General features: G+C 48.1%; 1 long non-coding RNA gene across 2 annotated transcripts in view; it reads left to right on the top strand.

Moving 5' to 3' along the window:
- LOC306663292 overlaps window positions 1–10,326 on the top strand; it is a 726,016-nt gene that overhangs the window by 660,760 nt on the left and 54,930 nt on the right. The window lies entirely within an intron of this gene.

The raw sequence follows: 10,326 nt of genomic DNA, 5'->3' as shown, positions 1-10,326 counted from the left end.
TATGGATATTAATTTTCAAGTAGGTCACATGTAGAGTCGGAATGTTTCCTACATTTGGCTCCATCTGGAGGGCTTGGGGCTGTCATAATGAGTTCATTGGTGCAGCTGGCCCTTGGTGGGGAGGCCCATTGTGCTGCCCAGCAGCCTCTGCACTGAATAGCCCCTTGGCCAGGCAGGGTTGTGCAAGAGCACCAACTTAGACAGGCTCTGTCGGGAGCCCCATGGAGGTGTGTGTGTGCCCACTCTATCGGGAGCCCTGTGGAGTTGTGTGCGCCCACCCACCCTGTCGGGAGGCCAGTGGAGGTGTGTGTGTGCACCCACCCTGTCGGGAGGCCCGTGGAGGTGTGTGTGTGCACCCACCCTGTCGGGAGGCCCGTGGAGGTGTGTGTGTGCACCCACCCTGTCGGGAGGCCTGTGGAGGTGTGTGCACCCACTCTGTTGGGAGGCCAGTGGAGGTGTGTGTGTGCACCCACCCTGTCGGGAGGCCCGTGGAAGTGTGTGCGCGCCCGCCCACCCTGTTGGGAGGCCGGTGTGTGTGTGCGCCCACCCACCCTGTTGGGAGGCCGGTGTGTGTGTGCGCCCACCGTGACCCGTGTTGAGATGTTCCAATTAAACACTGCTCCAGCCCCTTATTGGTAAGTCCATGAAGTGGGAGGCTTCCTCACACCAACTCCCTACTTCCCTACCGCACATACCATCACCAATCAGACTTTCAACTGGGAAAGATGACTTCCTTCTGAAACTCGTGCCTTTCACAGCCGGCCAGTAGGTTCTGATGTAAGCTCTGCACAGAAGCTTGAGAGTCGGCACTCATTCGTCCCTGTCAGTGTGAAGCAGTCTGGACGAAAGTCCCCCTCTTGATGGCACAGGTGTGAGCTGTGATCTTGGTCTTGGTGTGCAGTGCGAGCCCTGTGTGTGTGCTGGCTGTGTGTGGGGTCTCCTCTGTTGACTGCCGCTTCACACCGTGGGGAGGGCGGCAGCACCTGCTCAGGGCTGCAGGGAGGCACAGGCTGCTCAGGAGGGGTCTCCGTTGACTGCCGCTTCACATCATGGGGAGGGCGGCAGCACCTGCTCAGGGCTGCAGGGAGGCACAGGCTGCTCAGGAGGGGTCTCCGTTGACTGCCGCTTCACACCGTGGGGAGAGCGGCAGCACCAACTCAGGGCTGCAGCGAGGCATAGGCTGCTCAGGAGGGGTCTCCGTTGACTGCCGCTTCACACCGTGGGGAGGGCGGCAGCACCAACTCAGGGCTGCAGCGAGGCACAGGCTGCTCAGGAGGGGTCTCCTCCGTTGACTACCGCTTCACACCGTGGGGAGGGCGGCAGCACCTGCTCAGGGCTGCAGGGAGGCACGGGCTGCTCAGGAGGGGTCTCCTCCGTTGACTGCCACTTCACACCGTGGGGAGGGCGGCAGCACCTGCTCAGGGCTGCAGGGAGGCACAGGCTGCTCAGGAGGGGTCTCCTCCGTTGACTACCGCTTCACACCGTGGGGAGGGCGGCAGCACCTGCTCAGGGCTGCAGCGAGGCATAGGCTGCTCAGGAGGGGTCTCCTCCGTTGACTGCCACTTCACACCGTGGGGAGGGCTGGCAGCAGCGGCTCAGGGCTGCAGTGAGGCACAGGCTGCTCAGGGCAGAGCTGAGCACTGCCTGGCCCCTGGTTCCTGCCGGCCATCTGGCCATGGGAGTGATGGCCATCTAGGAGGCAGTGACAGACCTCGCTTTGTGGGCGCAGTGCTTCGTCAGCTTACCCACTTGTGCACGTAAGACCCTGATTTATCTGGCTTGAACTTTGAATTGGCAAGACCATTCTCTTTTTAGTGACTCTGGGCTGACTGTGATTGGTTGGGGTCTGTGGCTTTTTTGGAAAAACCCTCTCGAGGTAAAAGGGAAATGCAGAAACCAGTCGGCAGTAGGACATTGGTCCCTGGATGTGGTCCCTGCTTGTACATTCCAGCCCTTGGGGTGGAGACTGCAGAGTGCACTTGAGGCTGTGTAATGGTGCGAAGGCCACCAGTAGCCAAACCAGGGCTCCTCTTTGAGGACATTTACACACAGCATCCAGTGTTTCGGTAGCAGGGACTGAACACAGGGCACTCGACCATTGAGCTATATCCCAGCCCTTGTATTTTATTCAGAGACAGGATCTCACTGAGTTGGTCAGGACATCACTAAGTTGCTGAGGCTGGCTTTGAACTCTTGCGGTGCACTTGTTTGTTTGGTATTTGCACAATCAGAGATTGCGGGGGACTCGAACCTGGGTCTCCAGCATGAGAGTCAGGCACTCGACGTGAGGAGCTATACGGCCAGCACTGGCTTTGAACTCTTGATCCTCCTGCCTCAGCCTTCCAGGCTGCTGGGATTACCGACCTGCACCACCGTGCCCGGCAGCATTCAGTTTCTATTGCAGAAGAAACAGCCACTGTTCTCTGTGTCGCAGTTTCTGAGAGTCTAGTCTGGAGGTGGCTCAGGTGGGCTCTTGGCTTAGGATCTCGGGAGGCTGCAGTCAAGGTGAGACCAGGCTAGGGAACCACTTGTGAGCTCATTGAGGTTGAGCAGACTTGGTTCCCTTGAGGAAGAATTTGTACGTGTGGCCACATGCCGTGAATGTAAATAGCCCACATCAAGGCTGGGGATGGCAGCTGATCAATAGTTGAGTGCCGTTGCTTCATCTCCAAAATGTGGATCAACGTGTTCATTGCCTCGCAGACTTGTATCAAGCAGATGGTGGATACTCCGTTGGTTTGCATGTGGACGAATTCTGATATGTTGATTTGATGACCGTCGCTGGCTCTTTGTGGTTCCAAAATCCGTGGATATTTGTCACCGCCTGCAGCAACAACTTGCACGGGTCTTATGGGTGGTGGAGTGGAAACTGAGGCACTTCTATCTTTCTCTTTGGTGCACTGCTTTCTTGCTTGTTTATAGAGGATAGAGGAAATGAGGTTTACTTGCTTTGAGAGGAGAGAGAGACAGACTTTGTTTCTTGCTTGTTCATTTATAGAGGATAGAGGAAATGAGGTTTACTTGCTTTGAGAGGAGAGAGAGAGACCCCGCTTATCAGAGAGAAAGAAACTTTGCTTAAGAGAGAAACTTTGAAAGACAGTTTTTTCTTAGAGCTTAGAAGGAGAGAGGCCTGCCACGCCTCCTGTAACCTAAGGTGCCCTAGTGATGCCTCTCAGTTCTCTGTTCCGCAATCTGCCTTCCGCCGCTGCCCCTACTCGCTGCTGTGTTCTTTCTTCTGGCTTTTTTGCTAATGGCTGCTGTGGCGTGTCTTCTCTGGCTACTGCCGCACCGCGTGTCTTCTGCTACTGCTTTTCTTCTGCTAATGGCTGCTGTGGCGTGTTTTTCCCTCTGGCTGCTGCCCCGCGTGTGTCTTCTTCTACTAGCTTTTCTGGTAATGGCTGCTGCCCGTGTTTTTCCCTCTGGCTGCTTCTAATGGCTGCTGTCTCTGTCTCGCTCCGCTTACGCTTATATCACCTCCAGGACGCGGAGAGCAGGGCCACACCTCTTATGCAAAGATTAGGCGAGACGCTCGAGCAGGCAATTAGTGCTCGAGAACACATGCACATACATTGTGTGCGTGGACGAGAAAATCACCTGAGTGTGCTTATGTCAATCAACCTCCTCGCTGCTGATGTGATCAGGCGCCATCCTGGCACCGCCAACATGGCACAGCCCCCAACAGATGACTTCCATTTGTCTCAGCGGGAAAGACCCACAGACAAGGGGAGGAAAGAGAGGGCCTTGGGCATTCTCGCTGTGCCCCCACCTGTGTTCCCTGTGAAGACCCTGAGGATCACGTGGGGAGGCTGTTTTCTTGGTCTTAAGTGGAAATGTGCTGGACCTTTTCTACCTTTGCTTGTCTCCCGGGGCCTTCAAAAGTAACATCACTGTGACCACGTTTTACTGACAAAGGGCTTGTGGGCAGCACGTGTCCGTGGGGAACGAGAGTTCTGGGTGCCATGGAGACACATTTTCTTTCATGTGTTTTGAAAGTTCATTCCAGTATGCCCAAGTGTGGTCCTTATTCCCACATTCACGACAACTGGCGGAAGACTCTTGGACTCCTGTTATGTCCTTGATCATTCAAGGTCACCATTCCTTCTACGTTGTTTTTCTCCTAGAATTCCTACTGCCTCGAGGGCGCTTTGTTGGCCTGCTTGTCTCCTGACCCCTCGCTTTCCTGCTGGTGCGCAAGCCCTGCTCACTCGGTCACTCGCGCACCTGCTTCCTCTCCACGTCCATGCTAGCATTCCCTCTATCTTAAGTTCAGATCGTTAGCTCAGTCAAGCACCTTTTCCATTTTATTTCCCATTCGGTTTTCATACGCCTTTTTTGAAAATTGAGTATAGAAGCCAAGAGTGTACAGCTTGATGAACAGGACTCAGTGCTCACCTGCGTGACCATGTCTCAGGTCAAGAGTGTCCAGCTTGATGAACAGCACGCAGTGCTCACCTGCATGACCATGTCTCAGATCAAGAGTGTACAGCTTCATGAACAGGACTCAGTGCTCACCTGCGTGACCATGTCTCAGGTCAAGAGTGTACAGCTTGATGAACAGGACTCAGTGCTCACCTGTGTGACCATGTCTCAGGTCAAGAGTGTACAGCTTGATGAACAGGACTCAGTGCTCACCTGCGTGACCATGTCTCAAGTTAAGAGTGTATAGCTTGATGAACAGGACTCAGTGCTCACCTGTGTGACCATGTCTCAGGTCACGAGTTCACAGGTTGATGAACAGCACGCAGTGCTCACCTGCGTGACCATGTCTCAGGTCAAGAATGTACAACTTCATGAACAGGACTCAGGTCAAGAGTATACAGCTTGATGAACAGGACTCAGTGCTCACCTGCGTGACCATGTCTCAGGTCACGAGTTCACAGGTTGATGAACAGCACGCAGTGCTCACCTGCGTGACCATGTCTCAGGTCAAGAGCGTAGAGCTTGATGAACAGGACTCAGTGCTCACCTGCGTGACCATGTCTCAGGTCAAGAGTGTACAGCTTGATGAACAGGACTCAGTGCTCACCTGCGTGACCATGTCTCAGGTCAAGAGTGTACAGCTTGATGAACAGCACGCAGTGCTCACCTGCGTGATCATGTCTCAGGTCAAGAGTGTACAGCTTCATGAACAGGACTCAGTGCTCACCTGCGTGACCATGTCTCAGGTCAAGAGTGTACAGCTTCATGAACAGGACCCAGTGCTCACCTGCGTGACCATGTCTCAGGTCAGGAGTGTACAGCTTGATGAACAGGACTCAGTGCTCACCTGCATGACCATGTCTCAGGTCAAGAGTGTACAGCTTGATGAACAGGACTCAGTGCTCACCTGCGTGACCATGTCTCAGGTCAAGAGTGTCCAGCTTGATGAACAGCACGCAGTGCTCACCTGCATGACCATATCTCAGGTCAAGAGTGTACAGCTTCATGAACAGGACTCAGTGCTCACCTGCGTGACCATGTCTCAGGTCAAGAGTATACAGCTTGATGAACAGGACTCAGTGCTCACCTGCGTGACCATGTCTCAGGTCAAGAGTGTACAGCTTGATGAACAGGACTCAGTGATCACCTGCGTGACCATGTCTCAGGTCAAGAGTGTACAGCTTGATGAACAGGACTCAGTGCTCACCTGCGTGACCATGTCTCAGGTCAAGAGTGTACAGCTTGATGAACAGCACGCAGTGCTCACCTGTGTGACCATGTCTCAGGTCAAGAGTGTACAGCTTGATGAACAATACGCAGTGCTCACCTGTGTGACCATGTCTCAGGTAAAGAGTGTAAAGCTTGATGAACAGGACCCAGTGCTCACCTGCGTGACCATGTCTCAGGTCAAGAGTGTACAGCTTGATGAACAGGACTCAGTGCTCACCTGCGTGACCATGTCTCTGGTCAAGAGTGACAGCTTCATGAACAGCACGCAGTGCTCCCCTCGTGACCATGTCTCAGGTCAAGAGCGTAGAGCTTGATGAACAGGACTCAGTGCTCACCTGCGTGACTATGTCTCAGGTCAAGAGTGTACAGCTTGATGAACAGGACGCAGTGCTCACCTGCGTGACCATGTCTGAGATCAAGAGTGTACAGCTTCATGAACAGGACGCAGTGTACATCTGCGTGACCATGTCTCAGGTCAAGAGAGTACAGCTTGAGAGATCCAAGATGGCGGACTAGAGGGAGGCTGCGTTCCTTGTCGCTCCAATACTCCAGTTTCAAGCAGAGATTATCTGTTTCTTGGTGAGGCAGTTTTTGCTGCTTATCGATCCCCTGCTGTCTACCCCATTTGTCTGCTGAGATCACCTGCAGTCTGCCAGCATATCGACACCTTTTTCGAGTGCAGATTGCTCACTGACACGCGCCTATCATCCACCATTTGCCTGCCTCTCGCTTGTCCATTGCTTGCCTTACACCTATGCATCACCCAATGCACGAGGTTCACCTCCCGATCGTCCAAAAACAGCAAACTGATCACCAACCGCCAGCGGAGCACCAGCTGCCTGCTGTTGCCTGGAAGTTCACTGTTACAGTACCTGCAGGTTTGATTACACGTAGCTGCCGCCATTTTGAGAAAACAGCCAGGCCCCATAGGACCCCTGGCCAGACTGACTGAGCCCGGTCTCCAGGAGCCCTCAGCTTGACCGATCACTCCCTGCCTCTGGGATCCCAACATCGTCTGACTGCTCCCTGCCGCCAGGACCCCTAGACCAACTGTGCCCTATCACCGGGGCCCCAGACCAACTGCACCCAGTCTCCAGGATCCCGCAACTGCACCAAACACACCTGACCTCCAGGACCCCTGCCTGACCAACTGCACCCCCCCTCCACGACCTCCAGCTGACCACACCCACACCCCAAGCTGCAGCTCCCCATTTGCCAACACATTTTGAAGCCAGAGTGGCCATCTTGGATAATCCTGGAAGACGTAGCTCCTATCTTTAGGTGAGGCAAATCCCATCCTGAGATGCCTGCTGGAGGCTTGAAGCTCATTATCAGGTACCTCTCATGCATCAGGCCACTGAACTCTGGGAGGATTCATTACTATATGACTGTTATACTGTAGATTTTCTTTTTTCTCCTTATTGAAAAAATTTAAGTTTTTATTTCTTTTCTTGCTCTCTTTCTATTGTTTACCTGTTCCCTCAGAGTCTCTTTCTCCCTTTTAGCATGCTAACATTCAATTTCTTTTGATTACACTCTCACTCTTTCTATTATCTAGAACTTCTGTATATTCATTTCTTATCCCATTAACAGCCACATTCCACATCCCTCTGCATCCTCTTTGTCCTCCATTTGAAACTGCAGACATTATTGCATATCTGTTTGTTTTACTGAAGATAATAATTGAACTCATTCTGTTTATTATGACAATTTTGTTATTGATCTCATAGGGGCTATTTGGTCTAGGATTGCATAGTGTCTGAAATGGGCACTGCTAATATTGATCTCCCCTTAAACAAAGGATTTTGGAAACGTATAGGGCCACTATAAACCTATAGGGGGAAATCTGCAGTACCCCAGATCTTCACTGCTAGAGGGGAAGATACATGAACAACATGAAAAAACAAGGGAAGAAAATCATCCAAACGAATCTAGGTTCTATATTAATTTATTAATAGAATCCAGTGACAGTATGTTAGAAGAAATGTCAGAAAAGGACTTCAGAATATACATGATTAAGATGATTTGCGAAGCAAAGGATGAGATAAGAGAGCAAATGCAGACGATGAATGATAATACCAATAAGCTGAAAGAGCAAATGCAGGAAGCAAAAGTTCATTTCAACAAAGAGATAGATTCTCCAAAAAAAAAAAAAAAAAAAAAACAACAAAACGGAAATCCTTTAAATGAAGGAGACAATAAACCGAATAAAAAACTCAATGGAAAGCATCACTAACAGACTAGACCACTTCTTGGAAGACAGAACCTCAGACAATGAAGACAAAATACTTAATCTTGAAAATAAAGTTGCCCAAACAGAAGATGGTAAGAAATCATGAACAGAATCTCCAAGACTATGGGACATCATGAAAAGACCAAATTTAAGAATTATTGGGATTGAGGAAGGCACAGAGATACAAACCAAAGGAATGAACAACCTATTCAATGAAATAATATCAGAAAATTTCCCAAACCTAAAGAATGAAATGGAAAATCAAATACAAGAGGCTTACAGAACACCAAATGCACAGAATCACAACAGATCCACACCAAGGCACATTATAATGAAAAATGCCTAGTATTCAAAATAAAGATAGGATTTTGAAGGCTGCGAGAGAAAAGCATCAGATTACATAAAGGGGGAGACCAATACAAATAGCAGCTGACTTCTCAACCCAGATTCTAAAAGCTCGAAGGGCCTGCAACAATGTATTTCAAGATCTGAAAGAACATGGTTGCCAACCAAGATCCTATACCCAGCAAAACTAACCTTCAGATTTGAAGATGAAATAAAATACTTCCATGATAAACAAAAGTTAAAAGAATTTACAAATAGAAAGCCTACACTACAGAATGTTCTTAACAAAATATTCCATGAGGAGGAAATGAAAAACAACAATGTAGGTCAGCAAAGGGAGGAACTACCTTAGAGAAAAACCACTCAAAGGAGAAACCAAGCCAACTTAAAAACCAAAAATAAGCCCAAATGATTGGAAATACAAATCATATCTCAATAACCCTGAATGTTAATGGCCTAAATTCATCAATCAAAAGACATAGACTGGCAGAATGGATTAAAAACAAAGACCCAACAATATGCTGCCTGCAAGAGACTCATAGAAAAAGACATCCACAGACTAAAGGTGAAAGGATGGGAAAAAACCTACCATGCACATGGACTCAGTAAAAAAGCGGTGGTTTCCATCCTTATTTCAGAAAAAGTGGACTTCAAGCCAAAGTTAGTCAGAAGGGATAAAGAAGGACATTTCATACTGCTTCAGGGAACCATAAATCAGGAAGACATAATGATAGAAAATATTTATGCCCCAAACAATGGTGCATCCCTGTACATCAAACAGATCCTTCTCAATTTCAGGAATCACATCGACCACAACACAATTATTCTGGGTGACTTTAATGCACTGCTGTCACCACTTGATAGATCTTCCAAACAAAAACCAACCAAAGAAATCACAGAATTCAATAACCTAGACTTAATAGACATATATAGAATATTCCATCCATCAATGAGAGGATTCACTTTCTTCCCAGCAGCACATGGAACGTTCTCGAAAATAGACTGTATGTTATGCCACAAAGCAGCCCTTAGGAAATGCAAAAAGTAGAGATACTGCCTTGTGTTCTATCAGATCATAATGGACTGAGAATAGAAATCAATGACAAAAACAAAAAGAAATTACTCCAGCACCTGTATACTAAATAATATGCTATTGAATGAAATATGGATAACAAAAAACATCAGGGAGGAGATTAAAAAAATTCTTGGAGATCAATGAGAATGATGATACAACATATCAAAATCTCTGGGACAGTATGAAAGCAGTACTAAGAGGAAAATTCATTGCATGGAGTGCATTCCAGAAAAGAATGAAAAGTCAACAACTAAATGACCTAACATTACAGCTCAAAGCCCTAGAAAAAGAAGAACAGAATAACAGCAAAAGTAGTAGAAGATAGAAAATAATTAAAATCAGAGCTGAAATCAATGAAATTGAAACAAAAGAAACAATTCAAAAAAATTGACAAAACAAAAAGTTGGTTCTTTGAGAAAGTAAACAAAATAGACAAACCCTTAGCCACACTAACAAAGAGAAGGAGAGAGAAGACTCAAATTACTAAAATTCATGATGAAAAAGGAAATACCACGACAGACACCACTGATACAGAACATGAGAAGCTACTTTGAAAATCTGTATTCCAACAAAATAGAAACTACTGAAGACATCGACAAATTTTTAGAGACATATGATCCTCCCAAACTGAACCTGGAGGACATACACAATTTAAACAGATCAATATCAAGCAATGAAATAGAAGAAGCCATCAAAAGCCTGCCAACCCACAAAAACCCCGGACCAGATAGATTCTCAGCTGAGTTCTACAAGACCTTCAAAGAAGAACTCATTCTAATACTTCTCAAAGTATTCCAGGAAATAGAAAAGGAGGGTACCCTGCTGAACTCATTCTATGAAGCTAATATCACCCTCATACCCAAACCAGGCAAAGACACATCAAGGAAAGAAAAATTTAGACCAATATCCTTGATGAATATAGATGCAAAGATCCTTAACAAAATATTGGCAAACCGTATCCAAAAACATATTAAGAAAATTGTGTACCACGATCTAGTGTGGTGTATCCCTGGAATACTAGGAT

The sequence above is a fragment of the Sciurus vulgaris genome (assembly GCF_902686455.1).
Source record: "Sciurus vulgaris genome assembly, chromosome: 6".
NCBI classification, from domain to species: Eukaryota; Metazoa; Chordata; class Mammalia; order Rodentia; family Sciuridae; genus Sciurus; species Sciurus vulgaris.
The sequence above is the reverse complement of the archived record's forward strand: the minus strand, read 5'-3'. Positions and strand labels throughout refer to the sequence as shown.